The 26,573-nt window shown below is 41.6% G+C and overlaps 1 long non-coding RNA gene across 1 annotated transcript in view; it reads left to right on the top strand.

Moving 5' to 3' along the window:
- The window catches only part of LOC117203503 (uncharacterized), a 56,159-nt gene extending 29,586 nt beyond the window's left edge, over positions 1-26,573 (top strand). The window contains exons 2-5 of the long non-coding RNA XR_004486284.2: positions 7,433-7,536; positions 21,516-21,688; positions 23,195-23,284; positions 26,249-26,573. This is a non-coding gene — a long non-coding RNA (uncharacterized LOC117203503). The remainder of the gene's footprint in view (positions 1-7,432; positions 7,537-21,515; positions 21,689-23,194; positions 23,285-26,248) is intronic.

The following is a 26,573-nucleotide window of genomic DNA, read 5'->3' as shown; positions in this document are numbered from 1 at the left end:
GTGACAGGAGTTTCTTTTATTCTAGCGAGGTGACTCTGGATGGCTCCTGATTGAGGGCTGGTCACTGGGAAGCACCAAGCTATGATTAGAAGCTTAAAATTTCCAGCCCTGCCCTCCACTTTCTTGAGACGGGAGAAGGACTGGCAATGATGCCTCCATAAAAGTTCCAATAATGTGGGACTCAGAGAGCTTCCTGGTAGATGAATACATCCACACTGGAAGGGTAACATATCCCAGCTCCATGGAGATAGAAGCGCCTGCTCTTGGGATCCTTCCAGACCTAGTTCTATGTACCTCTTCATCTGGCTGTTCATTTGTATCCTGTATCATATCCTGGTAAACTGGTAAACATAAGTAAGTGAGCGTCTGTGAGCTGCTCTAGCAAATTAATCAAACCCAAGGAGGGGGCATGGCCACTTCTGAATTATAGCCAATGGGTCAGAAGCACAGGTGACAGCCTGGGACTAGCAACTGGCATCTGAAGTGGGGTGGGGGAAGTCCTGTGGCACTGAGCCCTTAACCTGTGGGATGTGATGCTATCTCCAGGAAGACAGTGTCAGAATTGAGTTAAATTGTAGGACATCCAGATGATGTCATGGAGAATTGTTTTGTGTGGGGAAAACACCCATATATTTGGTCACCAGAAGTGAAGTGTTCTTGTGTGAGTAGTAAAAGAGAAAAACTCACAGGACATAGACTGAACTGTAGCATTTTCCAATACACAGATTCAGTGCTCTTCACTTGGGGATGCAGGGTACGTGTCCTCATAGCTGTGATACCAAAGCAGTGGTTGCATAACTCTAGAATCCCTGTCAACTTAGACTCACATTCAACATTAACATGGCAGACTCTACACCTCCTGACCTATCTTTATCACTAGACTGACTATAAAACTATTGGAGTTTAGAGGATTCTTTATGGTTTCCATAGAGCTAACATACATATGCATTCTCTCCTTCAATCTAAGGAAGAAAGAAAAGAAAAGAGAAAAAGAAAAAGAACCCTACTTCAAGAAGATCTTATCTTATCACAATCTTGCAGACGAAGAAACCGAAATTCAGAGCAGTCATTCATTTACTCATTCATATGCTCATATAGTCAACAAATATTTATTCCACGTCTCCAGGCCCTGTAGCATCCTGTTAGCTCCTGATGATGTTACGATGAATAAAAAATCATCTACATTCTTGACTTACTTAAGATATATGGGTAGTTAGCGGCAGAGCTGAGACTGAAGCCCAGGTACTTTGACTGCAAATTTTGTGCTCTCTCTAGCAAGCCATGCTACCCATTGTATCTCTCTCTTCAGTGGAAATAGTTCTACTACAGACACACAACCTGCTCCCTCCCATACAGTCCGAGCTCTGCATCTTGGCCAGATTGAGATGTGTGGCACTCTGGATTGGCTCCCATATTCAAACCAATATTCTTTAGACACTTGTTCAACATTTACTTAAGATAACTGAGCTCTGCAAAGGGGCTGGGGTAAAGATTAAGAATGGGGAGGAGGACCACTAGAAGCAGTAACCCAATCAGCAAAATAAAAGGAGATTCAAAGACCAGGTATTGTTATTTGAACATGAACATACTTACAGGCCCTTAATCTCCTCCCACCATCCCAAGCAGCTTATCAAAATAGTCTTTCCAAACATTTGTAGTTCTCTCCCTGAATGAAGATCCAATTAGTGCAATTTTCTCCACTTCCTTATATTCTAGTGATGCCTTAGTTTAACTCCTTGGCTGCCCACCCTTTAATCTTCCTCTGCACCCACTTCTTGTTTGAAACAACCTTTGTTCGGCACCTTGCCGAAACATATCCTCATTGTGCACCACCCAATTCAAGACTCATCCTTTCCAAGGAGACCTCTTTGATGCACCCAGAACATTTCATTTTCCCAGCTTGATCTCCACACATCTCAGCATCTGGTGTCCATATATTCCAGGATTATATCCAAGCCTGCACCCAGCAGTATGTGATTGGACTGACAGGTGTCCTGGTCACATGGTTGTCACAATTTTGAATATCACTCTTACATATACTGCTGGGTTGTAAGTACTCTTCTTCCATGTTTGTCAGACTGAGACATGTTAGAGGGCAGAGGCAATTTATAAATAGATATAGATGTACAGATACAGATAATTGTAATATGATTAATGCAGTGCCAAGTGATGGATCATTATACATTCGTTCATGACAGTTTTGAAGTTAAGAGGAAAAGAGAAATACCACCTTTAACCCTTCACTTACAACTCCTCTCTACGCTCTGTTTAATGGGATGTTTAAACTCTTCTATTTTTTCTGAAATAGAAAATAATTGGTGCCGTACTGAAAATATGTTAGGTCTGTCTTGAAAAATGTCTTGAAAAGTTCAATAGACAACATTTGAGAAATGCATTATCAAGTTCATGCAAGGTGGTTTTAGGTGAAAGCTTCTCTAAGGTGAACAAGACCCTCTTTCAATAGCAGTGCAAGCTCCTCTGTGAGGGAATTGTACAGTACTTTAACCACTCATTGCATTGTGGCCTCCACAGCTTTGTCAGAGGCATTGAGAGAAAAATACTTGTTATCAATCCATCACAAGGTATAGGAGTTCTGCAATATGTTAAGACATCTTAACTAAATCATCAAGTCCATGTGACTCTAGGTGATGTGAGCTCTCATGTAAGTTCCTAGACTTCACCCTAATGGACACTGAATAGCCACACACAAGATAGTCCTAACTCTTGTGAAATGTACAGTATTCATCCTCAAAAATGCTACACACAAATGGGGTAACTAACAAATATTTATTGAACAAAATTGAAGAATTGAATGAATGGAATTGGACTCTGTAGCCAGGGGTTGCTACCATCCTCAAATGACAATGAGATTAAACGATGAGAATTGTACTTTCTAATCCTAGCACTGGTCCTGGGGAAAGAGATCTTGGGTCCTGTAGATTGTCAGTAATTTATGCTTCTCTTTAAGCCTTTCCACTTCACTTATTTCAAGATAGAATTAAAGCCTACCAGCATGTAAATTTCAGGAAGTAGGTTAATTTGGAGACAAAGATTCTCCATAGCAGCCATTCTAAAAAAGGCATCAACTATTCACAATAGCCAAGACATGGAAACAACCTAAATGTCCCTTGACAGGTGAAGGGATAAAGAAGGTGTGGTACATATATACAATGGAATACTACTCAGCCATTAAAAAGAATGAAATAATGCCATTTGCAGCAACATGGATGGACCTAAAGATTATCATACCAAATGAAATAAGTCAGGAAGAGAAAGACAAGTACCATATAATATCACTTACATGTGGAATCTAAACTATGACCCAAATGAACTTATCTACGAAACAGAAACAGACTTACAGACATAGAGAACAGACTTGTGGTTGCCAAGGGAAAGGGGGGTGGGGGAGGGATGGATTGGGAGTTCGGGATTAGCAGATGCAAACTATTATATAGAGAATGGATTAAAAATAAGGTCCTACTGTATGACACAGGGAATTATATTCAGTATCCTGTGATAAACCACAATGAAAAAGAATATGAAAAAGTATGTATATATATATATATGTGTGTGTGTGTGTGTGCGTGTGTGTGTGTGTGCACGTATGTACATATATATATATGTATAACTGAATCACTTTGCTGTACAGGAGAAATTAACACAACATTGTAAATCAACTATACTACAATAAAATACATTTTTTAAAAAAAGGCATCAACTCAGTTTCCTGCATGAAAGCCATATTTATTTGTTCAATCCCTTCATTCCCTGTTAATTCCTTTTCTCTTTTCCTAGTTGAATAACAATTAGCAGAAGGTAAGATATCAAAATCCCTTCTACCTTGTCCCCAACCAAAGTAACAGGAATCCTGAGTCACAGCACTTTGGCCCACATACTAAATTTGATTTTTTCTCTATTTTCCAAAGAAGTAGATGCTTTCTGCAGAGAGAGTGGCTGGGAGAGGCATGAGATCTTGAATGAAACCCTGTGTCTCCCAAAGAATCTTCACGGGCCAACTGAAATTATGCACAGAGGCAGCTGGTTTCTGAAAGCTGCATACAGCACCTTCCTTGGAACATAAATTTTTGCAGCCTGTGTAAATAGGAAAGAGACACCAGATGTGGGAGAGGGGTGCAGAAGGATGGGTGAAAGGACATTAGAACTGAACCTGACCTTTCTGCTTGCTCCAAAGGATGAGAAGGCCCTAATGCTGCAAAGATTTATTTGCACTAACAAGCTCTTATTTCAAAATGCAATTACCCGTAGGATGATTAAGCCTACAGCACTGGAGATTGCATTAAACTCAATTAAGTCCCTGAAATCAGAGTCATTATTTGGGGGCAAGGGGAAAAAGATGCACATTCCAGTTACAAGGGGATGGAAAAGAAAATGATCTAGGGCAGTGTTCCCCAAATCTGCTGCATAAGATTCATCAGAAAGACTTCTTAAAAACAGATTCCCTTTTCTCCTCCCCACTTCACACCAGCTCTGAATCAGGAAAGACTGATGTGGGGTCCAGGAATAAATATTTTTAAGCTTCCTGGGTCATCTGATGCTGCCAGCCCAGGAATGAGAATTGGGGAACCATAGGTCTTGGAGGCTGGTTTGTTGCCCAGACCAAACTTCAGTCTGATCTTCAGCTGGACAGACATTAAACTTGATGTTGCACTAGGACTGATTGGGACCGATCCACTTACAAAGTTCACAAGAAACATATGTATAAACCAGAAAGCCAGCTCACTAATTACAAGGAGGGATAATCCTTCTCAGAGTTCAAAGTGTCCATGTTTGCCATGCAGAACACCTGGACAACCACACTCTCAATCAGATGAATGTCTGTTATTGATATATGAAATCAGATCAAAGGGATGCTCCCAATGGCATTTTCATTCAGGCTGTAGAAGTGAAGCAATAATCCTTGTACTAAATGCCCCAGACCAGATCTCCTTAACCTTGGCCAGAGCTGGAGAAATGCTGCCAAATTCTTGCCCTCAGACATATTTTTCTAGATTCTGTAGCTCCTAAGAGCAAACCCAGGGAAGGTTCTGCTGCCCATCATGCTTGGGCAACTTGCCTCCTCAAGGGCAGCTTTTCCAACCTTGCTGGGAGCAGTGTTGTGCCACCCCTAGTGGGCATGACCAGACACTTCCTGAGATGTTGCTTCTTATTGTGTTTTATAAAATAGTGTGTAGTTTACATAAAAATAAAACTTAAAAAAAGTTATCCACGTGCAAAACTATAGGTGATGAAAATGTTGGGGTTTTTTTCATTTTTTGTTAATTGATTTACAATGAAAATGATTCTGATGGTCATCCAGATTTTGCTAAAATCTTTTCTTTTGTTGTTAATATGTTTATTCTCCCTTCAAATAGCACACAATATATTTTTACTAAATTTCCATTTTCTTTGTTGAAACTGCATTCCATTCATGCACCTCTGGTCACCTATGTCATATTCCATGTGTTCACATCACTAGTACTTGGTGACTCCTTGACAGGTAAACTTATTCTCTATCCTTCTGCTCTGATCTGACACAATCTTGTGAACTTACATCCTAGTGGGGAGAAGACTTGTAATAAATATATCTTAAGAATCAAAAAATAAGAAAGTGTGAGTGCTTTGAAGAAACTAAACTAGAGTGAGAGATAAAAAGAGGTAGAAAGACTGGAGCTGGGAATTAGTCAAGGAAGACTTCTCTGCAGATGTGACATTTATGTTGAGAGCCAGAACCTCATAATTACACTCTCAAAGCATATTTATTTACAAAGTCACACAAAGCCTTATATCTCCATCATAAATACTGACATCGTTCAACTAAAGGAGTCAGTTCACGGTTTTGTAAAATTTGTTATAAACAGCTAATGGGAAAAATACATGTCTAGATAGTTTGAAAACTCTTCCACTACTAAACACAAGGAATACTGGACAAAAAATAACAAATATTTATAAATACACTATTTTAAAATGAAATATATATTTTAAATTAAGAGACAAACTCACAATAAGGTAAGAGAAATCATCAGTCACCAAAAATAATGAGGGAAGTGAAAACCAGTAAGGTCAACATGAGCCTTGAAGCTTCAGCTGCTGCAGGGAAGGAGTTTGGATACTAATCCCTGTGTAGGAACAGGAGATAAAGCCTTAAGCCCTAGAGACAAGAAGTTGGAACTGAAACTGCAACATGAAGCCAGGATGAAGCAGTGCAGAATTTTAAAATAATTTTTTTAAAAATCCATTAGCTTTGGATAGGAGTTTAAAAAAAATAAAAAAGATATCTCTGAGGATTTATAGCCACATAACCATCTGGTGTTGAAATTCATGCCATGGGCAAGATGTAGGAAACTTGAAATTGAGATAATAGCATAAAAAGTAGTGTTTAGCTGGTGATACTCCTGGAGTACCTTACAAAAGTAAAAGCAACACCTCTCTTGAACATCCCCTTAATGTGTCTCTGTAGGGATTTCAAGAGATTAAATTCCAATGAGGCCAAGTTCATTGTCTAAAACTGTGAAACATATGAGGAAACAATAATGTGAGAAAGAGTCAGCAAACAATACAGAAGACAGAATTAGAATTTTAAACATTATAATTCTTGAATAGAAATGATCTTTAAAAGGACTTAAAGGATTAACTATATAAAGAAGGTCTTAAGGAGAAAGTATAAGGTTCTCTGAAAAAAGTTCAGGCTGACCTTGAAAAGAGAATTAAATAGAACTTTTCGAAATAAAAAGTAGGGCAGTAAAAGCTAAAAGTTGTTGGAGGTGAAAGTATTTGCATATTACATATCTAACAAGGAACTTGTATCAGGAATATGTAAAGAACCCTCTAAATAAATTATTGATACATATAACAATTTGGATGGATCTTTAAGGCATTATACTGAGTGAAAAAAAACCTGTCTCAAAGGATTACAAACTGTACAGTTCCATTTATATAAAATTCTCAAAATGACAAAATTATAGAGATGATGGACAACAGATAATTTTGTCATTTTGAGAATTTTATATAAATTTTTATATAAATTTTATATAAAATGTCCAGAGTTAAGAGAAGGTGGAAGGGGGGTGTGTGATTATAAAAAGGTAACATGGGGGAGTTCCTTTGTGGTGATGGAACAATGCTGTATGTTAACTGTAGTGGTGGTTATATGAATCTACACTTGTGATAAATGTCATAGATTTATACATAAATACCTTAAAATACGATTACATGCAAAAACTTGCAAAATCTGTTCTTTAGTTGATAGTATTGTGCCAATCAACTCCTTAGGTTCTATAATGCACTCTAGTTATTTAATAGGTCACCACTGGGGGAAGCTGAACATAGGTATACGTGAACTCTCTGTACTATTTTTGCAACTTATAATTCTATAATTATTTTAAAATGAAAATTATTTCAAATTTTAAAACTACGCAATATGTATTCATTTTAGAGCTCAATGGACATGTTAACAACAAACAAGTCACAGAAAAAAGAGAACTATTGATCTAGAAGATTGATCTGAGGAAATCACCCAAAGCCCATCAACCCAGGAAGGTAAAGAGATGAAAAACACAAAAACATTGAGACATAGAGGACAAACCGAGGTGTTCCACATACGCTAATAGGAGTTGAAGATAGAAAAAGCAGAGAAAATATAGGAAAGAGGCTATTTGAATAGATCATGGTGAGAAGTTTATAAAATTGAAGAAAGATATGAATCTGCAGATTCAAGAAGCCCAACAATTTGCAAACTGTGTAAATAACAATAAACTCATCCTCAGACATATTATAATGAAACTACAGAATACCAAAGGAAAAGAGATTTTTAAAAACAACAAGCATGGTTAGTTTTATCTGTTGCTAATCACAAATTTCTTTTCATTGAAAAACCAACTGACTGGTGCTTCTCTTGTACTTACATTTGAAATCTGCTATCCAAATACACTGATACCTAAGAATGTCTAGAGTTTATTACTTTGGAGAAAAAATTAAAAACACTCTGCACTGCCTAAACTTTTGTGCAATCTCAGTAGTAAGAGCTGAGTAAATATGACAGGCACATGATCCTTGCTGGCCAAGAACCAACCAACAAACTGTAAATCTGCCTTAATTTCACTCAAGTTGTTTTCACTGCTGTAAACAGCGAATAAATCAAACCCACCCTTCCTCACAGCCTGGTCTGCAGCATGATGACAGCTCAGTATAAACACCCTTCAGTTAATTTGTCGAGCACTCAGAGGGTACAGGTTTAGCCCCACATGTCCCTTCTACCTGAGCTACCAGGCTCTGACTTTGAATTGGGAAAACTGAACTGAGAGAAGAATAATGTAGTTCTTTGTTCTTCTTTTTCTTCTTCCCCTTCTCCTTCTCCTTTTTCCCCCCTTTCTCTTTTTCCCCTCTTCCCCCTTCCTCCCTTCTTCTTCATCTCTTATACCTAGTGAACATGAGGCTTCTTCTCTGTGAATCAGGCAATTTCAGTCAAAATGGGGTGATTTACAATATAGAGCAATGGGCTGTTTCTGACTCTTCTATAAATCTCTTAAATCTCTGAGTCTTGTTTTTACCCATCTCTAAAATGGTGCAAACCCAAAACTCTATCATACTGCTTATTTCAGAAGAAATACACCATTACAGCCCTAAACTTCACAAACATATGTTTTACCATTCTACTCCACTGCAACTTAAGCTGCAGGGGAAATGAAAAGGATTCAACTTTTTAATTTATTTTTCTACAGACATTGATTAATTTGTCAAGTTAGAAAATAAAAAGACAATCCCTGAGGATTAATTGGGACAATGTGGAAGGATCATCCATCTCTTCCTGTTTGAATTTTTGGTGAATGTGAGGGATGAGGGGGCATTTCCTTTGGAGTTGCCCAAAAGTAGGATTGCGTACATGGAATATGTCCTTAAAGAAAAGGAGTCATATGGAAAATCTACTTATAATTTCCTCATTTGGGTGATTTCTGTGACTCTTCCCCATTGGACACTTTCTCCATTCTTTACACTGTCCATGACTTTGATGGACTCTGACAAGTGTATTTCTATAAACAGCAGTTAAAAGGCGGTATATTATGAACTTCTCAGTTCTAGGGGTATGAATAACCAGAATGAACCATGTAGGGAAGAAGGGTGTATCATCTCTTTCCATGTCAAGATCCTCATACACATGGATGGAACATGTTCCCAGGCTGTCTTCTCAGATCAGGAATGGGGGTTTGCTCTGTTTCCTGAGGACATGCACAAGGGAGTCATGTTGATGCCATGCAAAGATGATTCAGTCTCTGGCCAGAGGTCATCTTGATGCCTTCATGGGTGGTTTTTAATTAGAAAAGATTTGGCCTAAAATTCACAATAGAGACATATGCAAGATTTTTACTTAATCTTTACACTTATTGGCGTGTGACTCTACCATTTTCCCATCTCTTATTCATTTGCCTACTCTCTTTCTCTCTCTCTCCTCTCTCTTCTTTATTCTCTCATCATTTACTTAAAGTGCTGAAATACTTTCAAAAAATTCTGTTAAATAAAAACAATGATGAAACAGAAAATCGCTGCCATACCCAGGCTAGGAAATGACTGGAAACTCTGACAATATCAAATAAATACACATATGTTTTACCATCTCTATACATCATACCAGAAAACCACAGCTGCCTAACGAATGTCACACCTACTTTTGAAAAGTAAACATTGTGACAATAAATGTTCCAAGATGACATGCAAGTATTTTCATTCCTTAAATTTCCTACACAGATGATATGCATAGAGTCAGTATTTCAGTTGTTCCAGATAATAAATTATTCCACCAGGTTGCATCCTTCACTTACACCAACCCCCAGGCTCTGTTTGTTTCAATACTTCCTGCAGCTCTTACTTAAGTTTTTGCTACAAAATTATTGTTTATTCAAAAATCTCTCACTTGTTAGGGGATTTACCTACAGAGCTCTCACATTCAGCTTTCAAAACGTGATGATTCTTAAACATTTTGTCCTTTGTGCTAAATGTTGGAGGCGGCTTTTAGCCCTAACCAAAATATTTGCATGATGCTAATTACATTTCTGTGGACCATCAAAATAAAGTCCGTAGAAGAATAAATGAAAAATGTGCATCAAACTTCATAGTTGTAATTTCAAATCTTATGGAACAAAGGATCTTAAAATTGGAGGAAGTAAACAGCTGAGTGCCAGGCCTATGGACCAGGCCTGCTCTGAGTGCCTTCCATATTTAATCTTTAATTAACCACAGGAGATAGGTGGTATTATCAGCCCGTTGCACAGATGAGAAAACTGAAGCACGGAGAGGTTAAGTCACTTGCCCAAGGCCCTGCAGCTAGTAAGTAACGCAGTCTGAATTTAAACCCAGGCATTCTGACTTCAGAGTCCACACTTGAACCACCACACCACACTCTCCTTATGAAAGCTATTTCTCCACATTGCTATATATATATATATATATATATATATATATATATATATATATATATATATATTTTAAGTTCAATATCCTGTGTACTAGATAAAGGAGAAAGAAAAAAGGCAGGAGACTCCTTCTCCTGCCCTGATCCTGGTCCCCTTTTCAATTCATCAACCCCTGATGCCTCCCCCCTACACCCTCTACCTTCGCAGTAAACGGGAAAAGCCCCTGTAGGGCACCCAGATCCATAACATCTGCTTTTCCGATTAAAATTTATTTAAAAGATCTAGTCTCTGTCTTCTAGAAGTTTGTAATCCAAATAAACAATATAAAGAGGCATATAATTTATAATTCAAGAAAACAATGGAAGGAGGCAAATAAAAAGATCATAGAGGCATGGAGGAAAACGTGGAGGAAAAAATAGGCAAAGTTTGCCCCAAATTTGACAATAAGACAATGAGATTTGACGTGTGTAATTGATAAAGAGCCTCTGAAGGCAATTCCAAAGCCAAATTTCAACAGGGTTTCTGCCGACTTGTGGGGACAGCTATGAAATGGTAGCCCACACTTAGAATATTTGTGTAAAAGTATCTCATTCTTTTATACATACAACTCAAGTGGCTTTCACCTCTTTCCAGTCAATTTACCCGGCTTTCCCTACCTCCTCTTCTTCTTTTCATCTCCCCCTCTTCCTTCATGTCTGCATTCATTCCTCTTGTCCAGGTATTCATTTAACAGCTCCTTATGGAAGACCCTTTTCCAGGCACTGAGGGCCACCAAGAGCTAAAGGCAACATCCGCCTTGTTGAGGAGCTTACCTGCCGCAGGATCATCTTTTAAAACTGAGATTGTGATCCCGTCCATAATATTTAAAACCATCCAATGGCTCCATTGCCATTAGGACAAAGAACAAAGTCGGCCACAGGGTCTCCCTAAAGCCCTGAGTGGTTGGCCCTGCCCCTTCTCCAGTCACAACCCCATACTGTCCCCTCTGTTCATGTCTCTCCAACCTGTGGTCAGCTCCTTGAAGGTGCCAAACCAAGATTTTAGTTTTATGACTTGATAGCATCCTCTCTGCCATTCAGAGCCCATATCCTAATTTACAGATGCATGCTCCTGTGATCATTGATCAGTGTTGATCTCCCCCACCGGACGTAATCTGTAGGAGTGTGGGCAAGAGAGCCCCAAAGAGGTAAAGCAGAAATGTTAGTGGAAGTCAGATTGTGAAGAGGTGTCCAGGTGCCAGACTGAGGAAACCGGACATTACTTTGTATGCTCTGGGGAGTCATTAATGGTGTCTGAGCAAGGAAGCAAGGTGATCAGAGTTGTGCTTTAGGAATAGAGTTGAGTCTAGTAGCATAAGCGAGGTGGGATGGAGGAAGACAGAGCAGGGGCCCATTTGGGAGGCTGTTGATGTAGTCTGAGTAACTGGTATGAGATGTTGCACAAAGGTGATGGGGAAGAGAAGGAGGGGACAGATTCAGGAGACTGGGCCAAATCAGCATTTGATCTTTGTTTGTCTGTGGAACTTAGGGACAGGGAGGGTCTGAAAAGATTCAACTTCATAAGTAGAAATCAATAGGTAAGAGGAGGCCCCTCTGAGGAGAAGATGATAGAATCAGTTCTGGGATTGTTCAGCTGGAGGCATGCCTGGGGGTGGACAGATGGAACTGGATGTCAGAAGAAAGAAAGGTCACAGCCGGTGAAAAAGATCTGGGCATCATGTGCATGGAGATGGTCCTCATAAATAGGAGGAGGGGGAGGAGGAGAGAAAGGAGCTGGGAAACAGGAAGAGTGATGGGAGAGAAATAGTAGAAGCTGTGGTCAGTAACACAAAGTGTTCTGCCAAGACTGAAGCGGATGAAGCGTGAGAAAAGCCGACTGACATAGAGAACAGACTTGTGGCTGCCAAGGGGGAGGAAGGTGGGAGAGGGAAGGATTGGGAGTTTGGGGTTAGCAGATGCAAACTAGTATATATAAGGTGGATAAACAACAAGGTCCTATTGTACAGCACAGGGAACTATATTCAGTATCCTGTGATAAACCATAATGGAAAAGAATATGAAAAAGAGCATGTATATGTATAACTGAGTCACTTGGCTGTACAGCAGAAACTAACACAACATTGTAAATCAAACCTACTTCAATAAAATAAAATAAGAAAAAAAAAAGCCAACTGAGATGGCCAAGTTGCAAGGGAGGTCTGAGTGAGCAGCGTGGTGAGGGTAAGCCCACATTGCAGGGGTTTTATTGAGACTGCAGAGGTCGGCAGTGGTTCTACTGCCCTCTGCTGCGGAACTTGATTTAATTAAGTAGGACAAACACCGGTATTTACTTGACCACTGGCCATGAACCAGGTGCTTCAGGCTATTTAAATAACTTTTCACAACAGTCTTGTGAAGAAAACATCTTTCCTCATGGTAGTGTTTTAGTGTCCATTATTGAATAATTTACAGTTTAAAATAGAGCTCAGGGAAGTACTGTAACTTGCATAAGGACAGTGAAAAAAGTTGCTAGGCTATAAGTTCCACAAAGGCAGGACCCGTGAGTTTTATTCATCATCACTTATGCCTAGATAGAGAGCAATGCTCAGCATATAGGATAGGATGATTTTTCAAGTGAATGAATGAATGAACTAATCAAGTTTGGTGTCAAAGTTAGGTCTAATTCCACAGCCCATAAACCTTCCAGATATCCACTGCTGTCTCTTACACACTCTTATTCCAACAGAAGGGACTGTCCTATTGCCGATTTCCTCAAAAACTCTTAAGAAACAAGAGTGAAGAAGCTGACGTTGTGAGAGGTGTTATTTCTGAATAAAAGTATGTGATTATAACCTTACTTTGAAAATTACCCAGCTGATAAACCAATCAAATAATCAAGTCAATCAAAGCTAAATTCATCATGTGTATGTCAATGTTTACAAGTAAGTAAATTTGTATGAATTTTAAGAAATGTATTTTAGGAAGGGAAGTGCCCCTCAGCCATCCCAAAAGTCAATCTTGGGCCAAACTGTTTCAAATTATAGGCCACAACTTTTCACATATTTTTTAGAGAGAATTATTTTCCTAAGGTGACATTCCTTCATACATTTTTCAGAAGACAAATTCATGGGAAATAGTGGTCACATATCTGAAACTAATTATGAGAAGTTGAAAGGGAAGAGATTCAAAAATATTTGAGTCTGTTTCTGAAAACATTTGGAAAGGACATTTCATTATAAGAAAGATTTGAACCACAACAATCTATGTGTTTCCTGTCATGGAGGCAGGCGTCATACTGATATTCAGATTCTTCCAAGTTCGGCTGGGAGCTGGGAGGCTGGATGGTCCATTAAAAAACATCGTAGATGGAAACAAATTTCAGGTCTGTCTGTAATTAAATTCAAGTTTGGAAAATCAGCTGGACCTTCTAAATATCAGTTTTCCCACCTGTAATATGGGATTAAAAGTGCCTGGTCTACTTAACTGACAGAGTTGTAGGCAATATAAATATAAAATTGAAAGAACTGTCAAAGCACTACACAAATGCAGTCTCATAAGCATTGTCTCTTCCCTAAAAGATGCTTCTCATCCATTCCCATCCAAACAGTAGAACAATCTTCAAGGAGTCGAGTTGCTGTTGGGTTTTCTCTGTGTCATCATTATTATTATTATTATTATTATTTTGCGGTACGCGGGCCTCTCACTGTTGTGGCCTCTCCCGTTGCGGAGCACAGGCTCCGGACGCGCAGGCTCAGCGGCCATGGCTCACGGGCCCAGCCGCTCCGCGGCATGTGGGATGTTCCCGGACCGGGGCACAAACCCGTGTCCCCGGCATCGGCAGGCGGACTCTCAACCACTGCGCCACCAGGGAAGCCCTCTGTGTCATCATTTTATAGAAACACAGAATTGAGTGACTCGTCAAGAATTCTCCAGGTCAGGCTGCCTTTAAGCACCCTGGAAAGAAAATTGTCTTCATTCACCTAGAGTCTACCTCTTGGAAGCTTCCAGATGGTCCTGAAGTTTTGAACTTCCATGAAGCTTCTAGAATCATATATCTCCTATAGATTTGAGTATATGACTTCCAAATCTTGAGGTGGAAGCCCCCATTAGTATCTTTCCCAAAGTAAAGTTCAAGGAGGCTGTGGCCAGTATTACCTTTGGGAGTATCTTTCCAACCAGGGAGGCCCCTGAGACCTAGGGTTAAGCTTAGACTGCAGTGTTCTTCCTCTGGGCCCTACCTTGGGTTAAGGAGATGGTTGGAAGTGGGCCTGGCTCCCAGGAAGCCAGCTGCCTTCTCCTGGCTGAGCAGTGCAGCTGCAGCTCTCTCTCATGTTGCTAGGGGCAGATCTCCAGCTTTGGGCTAAAGTGGATAATGATCTCTGGTCAGGGCCTTCAGAATTGGGACACCCCTTGAATGGCTCTAAGTGCAAACTAAGATGAGTAGAGGGTGTGTAGGAGAGGACAGGTGGAATGCAGACAGCCAGGTTCACGTTTGAGGGTTACCTGGAGTAAGGTAACAGAGGGCAGTGGAGATGTTTGCCAACAAAAATAATAGTTACCATATATTTATTCAACCCTTCTTATGGGCCGGGAACTTTAAATATATCACCTCATTTAATCTTTATAACAGTATGAAGTATGATTAAAAAGCATTGTAGATGGAAACAAATTTAATCCTTCTAGGTAGATATCATGGTACCCCTTTTACAGATGAGTAAACTGAGGCACAGAGTCTCATTTCCACAAAATATTTATTGATCACCTATCATTTTTCAGACACTGAGAATATAGTGACAAATACAGCACATTATTGTTGAAGAAGTAATGACCAAGAGGAGGTCACATAACTTCCCCAGGACATTGTCCCTGACAGGATTTAAGAGCCGGAATTTAAGAATAATCTGTATGCTGGAAGCCTTCCTACCTGGAAGCTTCATTCAGTCATTTGTTGGTTCATTCAGTCAAGAGTCAAGTATTGAGCACCTATTGTGTGCCGGGCAGGATGTCAAGGGTAGAGCAGATAAAACCATGAGTCATATCAGGCAGAGTCAGCTCCCAACTTCACAGAGCTTAAACCCTGTGCTGCCACAGGGGTGCGGTTCACCAGGGGAGAGCCGCGGTCCTCCCCTCCCAAGGAGCCCTGCCACTGATTTTAGGCTGCTCTCCAAGGCCCTAGTTCATGCCGGTTTTGTGGTTATGTCAGGCATCACAATGGGGACGTTTCTAGCTGATTTTTCTTTCCATTTATGGACAAAAACATTTTCTTTCGGAAAATGCCGGTTCTGGACAGATGAGATCATTCAGAAGTGAGAGAAATACAAGTAAGTAAATTAAATAAAATAAAAGGGACAGATATCCCGTATTTCCAAAGTTGTACCCCTTGAGGTCCAGCCTCTGTCTCCGTGACACACATCCTCTGGGCTGAAGGTAGCAAAAGGGCCGGCTTTGTCCTGGGGCTGCGTCACAGCCCACGCAGGATCCATGCACATCACTGTGCCGTCAGCTGCCCACGCCTCACCTGGGCTCGAATCATATTTCTCTGACCCCATTAACAGGATTGTGCGGGATGTGTGTATATTTGATTAAGCGTGATTGCCACCGCAGGAAGCCGAGCTCTCTGCGCAAAAGCCCTGCTCCCTGCTGAAATCTTAGGGGTTAGCAGCCCACTAGCTCCATCTGTTGACTACTCCCCGCAACTGTCATTGCCTCGCCAAGAACCCTCTTAAGCGTCCCAGAGGCTCTGATTCTCTTCGTTCTAATTTCCTTTAGCTTTTGACCTCAGAGTTAATTGTAGGATTAAATTATATATGACTAACCCTTGCACTGCTGACAGTAATTTTGTATTTCTTCTTAGTATTCAGAAAGGAAACTGTTGGTGCCATTCTTAATTTTTTTTTAATTTTACTGAAGTACAGTTGAATTACCATGTTGTGTTAATTTCTGCTGTACAGCAAAGCGACTCAGTTATACATATATATTGCTTTTCATATTCTTTTCCATTATGTTTTATCACAGGATATTGAATATAGTTCCCTCTGCGGTACAATAGGACCTTGTTGTTTATCCATCCTATATATAATAGTTTTCACCTGCTAATTCCAAACTACCAATCCTTCCCTCCCCCACGCCCCTCCCCTTTGGCAACCACAAGTCTGTTCTCCATCTCTGTGAGTCTGTTTCTGTTTTGTAGATATGTTTATTTGTGTCGTATTTTAGATTCCACATATAAGTGTTATCATGTGGTATTTGTCTTTCTCTTTCTGGCTTACTTCGCTTAGTATGATCATCTCTATTTGCATCCATGTTGCTGCAAATGATGCCATTATTTCCTATTCATACAACAGAGGTGGACTGATGTTTGTGTGGTTAGGGTCCTGACAGAAAAGCTGTAGTCATTGTCACACCTATTACTTTTGTCACATCTCCTGGCTCTTGTCCTATATCCTGGCTTTCACCACCTTTCTGGTGTCCCTAAAAAGCCCGTTCACACGCCCCTCCACTCTCAGTGATGGCTGTATAGTCCCTCCTTTTCTGGGGTTTGTCTGGGATGTCTCACCATAGCACTGAAATGTTCTCTTTGCTATTTACCCAACTCTTTTCTGTTATTCTCCCAAGTTTTGTCTGCATGTCACATCTCAAGCCAGTCAGTATTTTGATGTATGGAAGAATGGATATCTACCTATCTCAGCCTCTATTTTTCCATAACAAATAGGTACCAGTGATGAAGATGGAATTTTTCTTAAACTGCTTTTAGGTCAAATTTAGCCTTGATAGGCTGGGTTGCCAGATTTAGGCTTAATAACGTAAGGGAAAATTCTTAGCCTATTTCCCCGCACAAAACAAAATTTAATAAATGTTTATTTTCTTCCTTCCTTGGAAGAAGTTACTTAGCCTAGACTGTCTTAGAGAGTCTCCATTCTTAGATATACATGAGCCTGAACTCAGGATGAGAGCAATCAGAGTTCGGCACATGGGCATCTCCACCTTTCCGAAGCAAACCAATATGGCAGACCTTGTGAGATAACAGAATCTTGGAGCGAAAATGGCCCTTTGAGATCATCTCTATTGACCCTTAGGCAATTTTACAGGCTTTAAAATAGATTAGTAATGTTAAAAATAAGCAGACAGTGAGGTGATGGTCATTGCTGGAAGATCTCACCTTGGTGTTTTTCTTGAGCAGTCTCCAGTGAGATAACCATGTTGATTCATTGTGCCCGGGAATGATCCCCTTCCCAAGAAATGATCCACTTCTCCCAAGAACTGATCTGCTTCCCTAGGGTTCGTCTCCTTTGATATATCAGTTGTTTTTTAAAAAGAATTGCCACTGACTTAGGGTCGTCCTTAAAGAGACACTGCAGGCCTCTTGTGAGATCCTGTAAGTTTTAAATTGGGACAACTCCCTTCAGAAACCACAGTGCATCTAAACACAGGTATGCCAAACAAGAGGGGGCTTGGCCTACGGCAGAAAGCACAGGTTTTGGAGTCAGGCACACCGGGATGTGAGTTTGGAGCCTGACACTTTCTGGTTGTAGAACCTAGCATCAGGGAAGACAGCAACTTCTCTGACCCTCAATTTCCAAATCTGCAAAATGGGAGAGTAATACCTATCACTGGAGATTGCTGGGGAAGTAAAATGACTTCATGTATGCAAAGTGCCTCGCACATAATAATCACCAAGTGCCATTCATTTACATTCCTTGTGGCACATTCGAACATCACAGTGTCAGACAGTCTCAAAAGATATGTTATTGACTCCCTATCATGTCACTGAGAGTGGGAAAGGGTTTCGGACAAGGCTTTGCTAACAACACAAACTATAATTTTTTTCATGGTGGTCTACAACCACTGACAGAAATAGATTTCCTGATAGATACAATAAGAAGGCAAAAGAAGGGCACTTTGCTGTTGTCTTAAATGTTGAATTCCACTTCTGCTGTGTTACTAAATATGCCTTGTCTTGCTTGGAACTATATTTACACAAGATTTTCTCTTTTAATTTGCTACCGTATTTTTAGCATCTCTCATATATTTTATTAGGTGTCTTACATACATTTTTCTCACTTAAGACTCCCAATAATCTACGGAAGGAGTGTTGTTTTTCCAAGATTACAGATGAATCTCAGTGAAATTAAGTGACTTTTCTGAGGTGACGCAGGCTTACCTGACACGAAGCTCCCTCTGCATTTTGGAGTGTGTGTGTGTGTGTGTGTGTGTGTGTGTGTGTGTAAGGCTGGCTTTTTTATGTGCATGTCACTATGTTTAGCAGGCATGAACTGTGAGTTCTTTTTCCCATGACGAAGGTGATTGGTGCTCAACAGCTATTTCTTGTATAAATCAATCTTCTCTTTCTCTTCAGACCTTACTTGTAATCAGCACCGGGTCTGTGATATAGCCAGCAAAGTCCAAGTTTGGAATTTTCCTCTCTCGGCAAAGTACTTATTTTCAATTTTGCTCCGCTAACCATGTAGGATGAAGGGAAGGGTCATGTACAGTCTCTTCTTACCAGCCTTGTACTGTCCGGCCCTTATCTACCCTCCAGCCTCCACACTAACTACTCTCCCCCAGGTTCCCTACTTTCCAGCGACACTGGGCTTCTTCCAATTCTTGATGGTGCCATGATTCTTCGGCTCTTCACATGTTGCTCCATCTGCTCGGAGCACCGCCCCCTTCTACCTATTCTTCAAATCTTAGCTAAAATGGAACTTCCTCCAGAAACCACCCTTGGCCCCCTGTTTCAGTTATCTAGTGCTGTAGAACAAACCTCCTCAAAAGTTAGGGGCTTCAAACCACCACCATTCATTTGTTTGTGAGTCTGCGATGGAGTTGGGCTTGGTGGGGACAGCTCAGCTCTGCTCCACGTGGCATTCGCTGGGCTAGCTGGCTGAGGCCGGAGGATCCCAGGTGGCTTCACTTATATGTCAGGCACCTCAGCTGAGATGGCCGGCTGGGACTCACTCTCTCCCCACGAAGATTTCACTAGTGGGACTTCTCTACGCGGTGGTTGACTTCTAAGACGGTGAAAATGGAAGCCACAAGGCACCCTAAGGACTATGCTTGGCAGTCATATGGTGTCCCTTTTGTCACATTCTGCTGATCAGAGCAAATCACAGGGCCAGCACAGATCAAGAGGAGGGAAAGTAGACTCCATTTCTTCGAGTGACAAGTGCTTAGAGGATTGGAAGGAAAAGCCGGTGGCTGTCTTTGCAGCAAACTTCCACACCCTCCCAGACTAGATAGTTCTGACTGTTATATAGAGCACCACACCTTCTTTGTAAAACTAAGAGCACTTGTAAGTGCTTATTCAATGTCTGTCTACATTCTCCTGTCACCTCCCACACCAGCCTGTAAAATCTATTAGAACAGAAATCCTGTCTGTCATGTTCATTGCTAATTATAAATACGGAGTGAACGAATGAATGAATAGGTGAGCGTACTGTAGTCCAGACACACAATACAAAGCAGTTCTCACACATGCAATAAGTGTAGTGTTCCTTTCTTGTTGATCATAAGCTTGACATTTAAAGTCCTGTGGCCCTCCCGTCTCCTCTGGCAATATTGACGTGCATGTCATGAGGATTGAAATTTGGCAATCTCTAAAGGTGCAGAAAAGCTTATGGTCCTTTAGACAGCTTGGAAAATTCTGACTTCTCTAGGAGGAAAAGGCAACGATCCTGTTGTCAGTAATCTTTCTTAAAGTTTTTGTGACTTGTTTTGGGTGCCTGCAAAGCTGTTACTGCAATGTTAGAATATCTTGCCTTGTTGATGTTTGTCTAGAAGTGACTGTTTTGGAAACACACTGGAAAATCCCTTCGCCCTTCCCCATCTGTCTTTTTTGTTCTAAATATTAACAAAAACCAGAAGGGGATTTCAAGAGAATAGCAAAACCAAACATGGCTATGTAGCGTTCATGGGAGTTTGTTTTAGAAACTCACATTTCAAATGCTAAATTAATTGCAGGTTTATGCAAGGGAAAAAGAGAAATTTCTTAGAACCAGAAAAAAAAGAAAAAAAAGTAAGCCAGGGAAATCAATCAACGTGCATTTTTTTGATGTTCTTTTCCATGAAAACAGAACAGGATGTGAGGCACAGGGAAATTGGGACTTTTTCAGCCAGAGCAAGTCTTAAAAAATCTGGTTTTGACCTATGAGTCATTTGATGCACAGATGCCAAATCTGGGGCCTCACTGGTCCCTGCCCATCTCCTTGGCCTTCATCTGCCTGAGCAACTGAGCCAGGCCAAGGCAGACGACAAGCAGAAGTCGGATTATCAGCCACTCTTGCATTGTGTCTCCCATGCTCATCTCCATGTTAATTATGCTTAGGTGCCAGGAGTGTTTGCAAGCATTTCTAAGAATAAATGAATGCCTGTTGGCAATAATGGTTCATCGCAAACTTTGAAAAACAGCTTAATAAGGAAGAACTCTGATTTGCTTCAAATTCCTGTTAAATATATATATATATATATATACACACACACACACATATGTTTGTGTATGTGTGTATGTGTATGACTTTTCTTTTTCAGCAACTTGAGAAGATAGTCTGGAAATAGAAGAATGAGGCAAGCATGGCCTCTTAGCATCCCAGAATAAATACAGCATCTCAGAGCTGAGAAAGGCATGTTTTTCATTTGGATTTCTAGGCCTAAGTTTATCATTTATTTCTTTATAAATACATATAAACAAAGTTTCTAGGCAACCATCATGAAATAAAGCAACTAGCTCTGAAAAGCAGAATAATGATGTTCATTTTATTCTTATTTTTTGCTACTTAGAAAATCTCTCCCACTCTATACTCACCAACCGCCCCACCCCACTTTCCTTGATAAAAACAATAGTAGTTAATAGGGTTTTATTTACCACCAAACAGGGAAAATTTTCTTGGGCCTCAACACATTATCAGAGGCAAATGCCTTCACAAAATTCCATCAAGGTAGCGCCCTAAATTGGTGAGTCTTTCCAACCAAAACATAAATCAAAGACTGCCAGTGATTTCACTGGCTTCTGACATCATGTGCCTCAGCGCAGGTTTCTTTCATCACTGCATGGTTGCCTAGCAACCAGCCCCACTCCTTCCTGCTCTTTTGCTTACATTGGTCCTCACAGGGTTTTTTTTCTGTTTGTTTTGCCCCACAGGAGCAGGATCTGAACACCCAATACCTGCAAGGATGGCTTAGAAGTTGTCCAGGATAGTGTGGCAGTCCTCAGATGCCGAGCTGTGGAGTCTCTCCCTCATTTGGGAAATGACAGAGAGCCACTGTTATTCTGAAGCAGCGACAGGATCAGAGCTTGCTCCTGCTGAGGAAGTTGTGAGTAACAGACCACAGCCATGACCATCAGAATGGGAAAGAGGGTGCAGATGAGACTCACGTGCCTGCGGGAGAAGCAGTGCCAGGCTGCGAGGGCCCTGGAGATACCAACGGTGTGGGCATAGCTTCAGACCTAGGGGCGGGGCCGTCTACAGGAGCAGCGAGTCAGGAAGATGTGTGCCAAGTCAGACATAATGAATCTGAAGTGTCAGAGGAACAGAGAGGCCAAGATGCCCACGTTTTTTCCCCTAAGTGTCCTCCAGGAGGTCTGTCACCAGAGAGGCTATTCCAGAACAGGAACTTTACTCGGTGACTTCCTTCAAATCATAAAGATACTGCGAGGAAGTGGACACATTGGGACAGCTGTTAGTGATTTCCTCAGAAGCCCCACCATGCCACCACCCACCCCCAGGGCTGTCACATGACCCAGGCTGATCCGAGCGTAGCACCTCCTCCCACTGGCCCCATGATTGGTCCAAGCTGGGCAGGGGTCCTTGGCAGAGGAATCAAATTCCCTGGAAATGTCTTCAATGGAAGCTCAAAGAACAAAGGTTTTTATCTGGAAAGATTTGAGTCTAGAGCACGTTCCCTGCTATTGAACGCTGCCCATCTTCAGAAGCAGAGAATGAAACCAGTTTTCAGAGTCAGCAAAGAAGAGAACCTGACAGTGCTGGTGGTGATCCAGTCCTTGAACCCAGCCAGCTCTGAGGCGAAGCTTTTCCTTGGCTGGGCTCCATGAGCTAACAAGAGTCCCTTTTTGGATGAAGCCATTCAAGTTGAGTTTCTATCACTTGCAACTTAAGGAGTCCTGAGCAGTATCGTATTGCCATCTTGATTTGACAGAGAGGGGAAATGATGCTCAGAGAAGTTAGCTAAATCCCTTGTGATCACAAGAACACATTAGGGTACAAGCTTCGGAACCTGAGTTTGCCTGGACCCCAAAGCCAGTGTTCTTTTCTTTTTATCATTCTGCCTCTCAACTTGTCCCACAATTGTGATGCTCAAGAGAAGAGGTAAATAAACAGGTGTGTCTGGATCTCTGCACACTGTCCGTAATCCTCTAGTGAAACCATCTGTGACATTTTTAAATGCCCGATGCCGTGGAAAACAGGAGATCTGCTCATTTTACAAATATTCTCCGTTCTTCTTTCAATGATAACTCTTCCACCTGCTCCAGCTTTACAAACAAAACACCTACTTTCAGCTTGAGAAGAACCGTCAGACAGGCTATTTGCAGTTTGCCACTTAGAGGGAGTGTGAGAGAACTTTGTGTTTTGGGGCACAATTCTTCACTAAGGACCAGGGTGGAGAAGGGGAAAGATGCTCTAAATGGGGCAGCCATCCACCTTCCAGCTTGAGAAGAACAGGAGCTGATGCGGTTGAAGAGAGTGTGGCTGGGGATTCAGGATTGCATAACATCATGAAACCTTCTCTCTAGAACATTCTTGTTAGCATGTGTTGGTTCCAGCAAAGACAACTTCTGAGCTTGTTTGTTCCAAATTTCAGATTCACAGAAGACAGATACTGCTTCATACAGGACAGATCAGAGGACAAATCCTAAATTACCCACCCACGGAGGGGGCCAGCGTCACACAGGTTAGCGGGACCATAGGGGCCAGAGGAGAGAGGGTGGTGGTGAGTCAAACAGACATCCTAGGAGAGGTCCACTGCAGCATGATGGTGGCCCAGAGGTGGTGATAACATACTCTCTTGCTCTGCGGGCAGGGCCGTGGGAGGACCAAGAGATCATGGCAGATGTTACTTGCCTGTGAGCAAATGTGAGACACAACCTGGAGACCCAGCAACATGAAGGATGAGGCAGCTAGTGTGGTTAAAAATGAATAGTAATCGTTTTCAGTTACTCAGCCTGCATGTACACAGCCCTGTCCTCAGCTCTTACTTGTGCTATCTCATTTAACCCTCACCACCACCCGATACAATAGGCACTACTGCGCTGGACAAGTGAGACAAGGATGGAGAGATTGAGCGACTTTCCCAAGGGTACATGCAGGGGAGAGCAACATCTTGGCTTTGAAGCCAGACACTTCAACTCCAGAGGCCTTGTACCTTACAGTATTTTACTCAGCAAATGGGGCAATGAAATACGGGTACTGCTCTTACTGGGGCCCCATTTGAAGCCACAGACCACAGTCAGGCCTGCTGGGGGCATCTGGCTTGTGTCCTGTTGTTGCTTTAGATCAGCCTTATTCACCACTTTACAAAACACGTCCAAGGAGTAGTTAATTACTCAGAAATACTTTACTCTTCAGAATCCACATATGTCCTCACATATGAAACCGTCCACATCCTTGTGGCTACAACAACCTTTCTCTGTTGTAACCCATAATGATGATACCATTACATCCCATAGCATGCAATCACTCTGTCTCATGTACAGATACTCAACTGTGTCATCCAGGGGCTTGTCCAAAGGGCACCTAAGTCTGGACTCGTATATTCACAGAACCACCCGGTCCTTTCTAGAGGAGGGCACGGTGTACACCTGCTGGGATTTTGTGTTTATTTAGAAGTTGCTGCTACTGTTGTTTTTAGTTCTTCCTCTGGCATTCGTCTTAATGGTCCAAATAGCATTTACTTTTGAACTAGACCTTACCATGCTGATACACATCCGCTAGAGGCTTTCCTAAGTCAACAAGTATGGATTTGTACACATACATCCAGAGTCAGGAATGGGGCTGGAGGGTGAAGAAGCAGCTTGTGCAGGTGGGTTTTAAACAGATACACCACCAGAGGGAGCTACACAGGAATGCCTTCAGGGAATGGAGCAATTCATATTCACAATCCCAGGAGAGTCGATGAGTAAGGTCTTTATCCAAGAAAGACTGTGGTCTGGGGCTACATTTCTGTCATGAAGAAGATTTGCCATCTAATTCCTGCATGTTTAGCTAATTATATTTTCTCAGCTCCCCTTAATTATACAGACCAGATTCTTTATGACTAGAAATAAACTCAAAAACAGAAAGAGCATCAAAGACAAATCATCTGTGATGAAGGGTCATAAATTGAAAGAAAACAACAAATTAAGTAGTCTAGTCACAGTCACAATTCACTTGTCGCAGTTCACCTTCTGAATTCAATTAGTTTTAGCACTGACTGTAATGATAAGCTTTTTTTTAAAATTGGAGGCAAAGGGGCTTCCCTGGTGGTGCAGTGGTTGAGAGTCCGCCTGCCGATGCAGGGGACACGGCTTCGTGCCCCAGTCCGGGAAGATCCCACATGCCACGGAGCGGCTGGGCCCATGAGCCATGGCCGCTGAGCCTGCGCCTCCGGAGCCTGTGCTCCGCAACGGGAGAGGCCACAGCAGTGAGAGGCCCGCATAAGGCAAAAAAAAAAAAAAAATTGGAGGCAAAGTATTTTGGTTGTTTTCTTTTCTTTTTTCTTTTTTGAATAAGCAGTAAAGGAAGATATCAATGCTAATTTCCATCTCCCCGGCAATAATCAGGATTTCCTGTTAGTGTGTTTTCTTCTGGACTCTTCTCTAATTGTTTATGTGGGTGATGATACCCTATCTGAAGGACACATTTCCCTTATACCTTCCGATCAGCCAGGCTTGTGTGAGGCCTTACAAGACATTGTAAAAAGCACCGGGCTTGGATTTTGTTGGCCTACATTTGAATCTCTACTCTGTTCCCTGTTATGTGGCTGACTTTGGAAAAGCCATGTAAAGTGCCCTGCAAATGGGATTAGCAAACCCTGTTTCACACATGTGCTCGTTCATTTATTCTACAAATATTTTACTGGATTCCTTCTAAGTGCCAGGCACCTGGGCAAAGCTCTGGTCTAAGGCGGCTCACAAAGAAGTAAACAGACAATTAAAATATGATATAGTATAATAAGGAGCATGTCCCAGAAGTACAGGGTGCTCTGGGATCATGGCACGCAGGAGTCAGGGATGGCTTCCTGGAAGAGGTGATGACTAAACTGCAATCTGAATGATAAGAAGGCATTAATCGGGCAAATAGGAGTTTGGGGTGTGGGTCAATGTGTTGGAAGTTTGGGGAGGTAGAAGCAGTTTTCTAGGCAGAGAAAGTGTTCTGTCCAAAAGCTCCCTGGCTGAAGAGAATGAAATACATTTTAGATTAAAAAAAAAAAAAGTTCAATAAGCTGAAGCTTGGATGAAACAGATAATTTGGAGGGGACATAATTAAAGATGAGGTGGGAGAGCTTGGCGAGGACTTTATATACCATGTGAGGGAGTCAGAGCTGATACCATGGACAGTGGGGAGCCACTCAATGTAACCAGGTGCATGCTGTGTTCAGATTTGCCCTGGAAATGGTGAGTGCTGATAATATTAGCTGTTACTCACACACTATATTCCTTTAGCCAACATAGCCTGCACTGTTGTCAACAGTGGTTGCTATCTAAGAACCAATTTCCAAGAGAAGAAGGAAAAGAAAGAGAAGGCTGGCTGGAGAGGGGCGGTGTGACAGTTGCCAGTGGTCATTTGGAATCAGTACTCCTTTACTTGAACCCTTCACCCCAGTGGTCGCTGTGGAGTCCAACTGTGACTTTCATCTTTTTCCTTCCCTTAAAACCAGAGACCGAGAAAAGATTGAAGGAGAAAGACAGGCAGATCTCCCTAAATCTGCCCAGGAGCACAGAATCCAGAGACTCAGGGCTCCAGGTCATCGCTGGTCCTGTCCTGTTGGGAGAATTTCTGCTGTTTAGGTAACCCCCTGGGAGTCACGTGAGTGGAATCATCGCGTTAGAGGCCAGGCTCCACTCACCTCACACATGACACCCGGAGACTTGCTGCTCTCAGGAGCTCTTTCAGCACAGGACCAGGTCATCAGACGGGAGAAGAAGACTACAATTCGTGTGGTGTGTTCTTGAAGAGGCCACCCCTCATTTCTCCTCAATTCA

The sequence above is a fragment of the Orcinus orca genome, chromosome 17, assembly GCF_937001465.1.
Source record: "Orcinus orca chromosome 17, mOrcOrc1.1, whole genome shotgun sequence".
Lineage (NCBI taxonomy): Eukaryota > Metazoa > Chordata > Mammalia > Artiodactyla > Delphinidae > Orcinus > Orcinus orca.
Note: the sequence above shows the minus strand (reverse complement) of the source record. Positions and strands in the feature narration are given on the sequence as shown.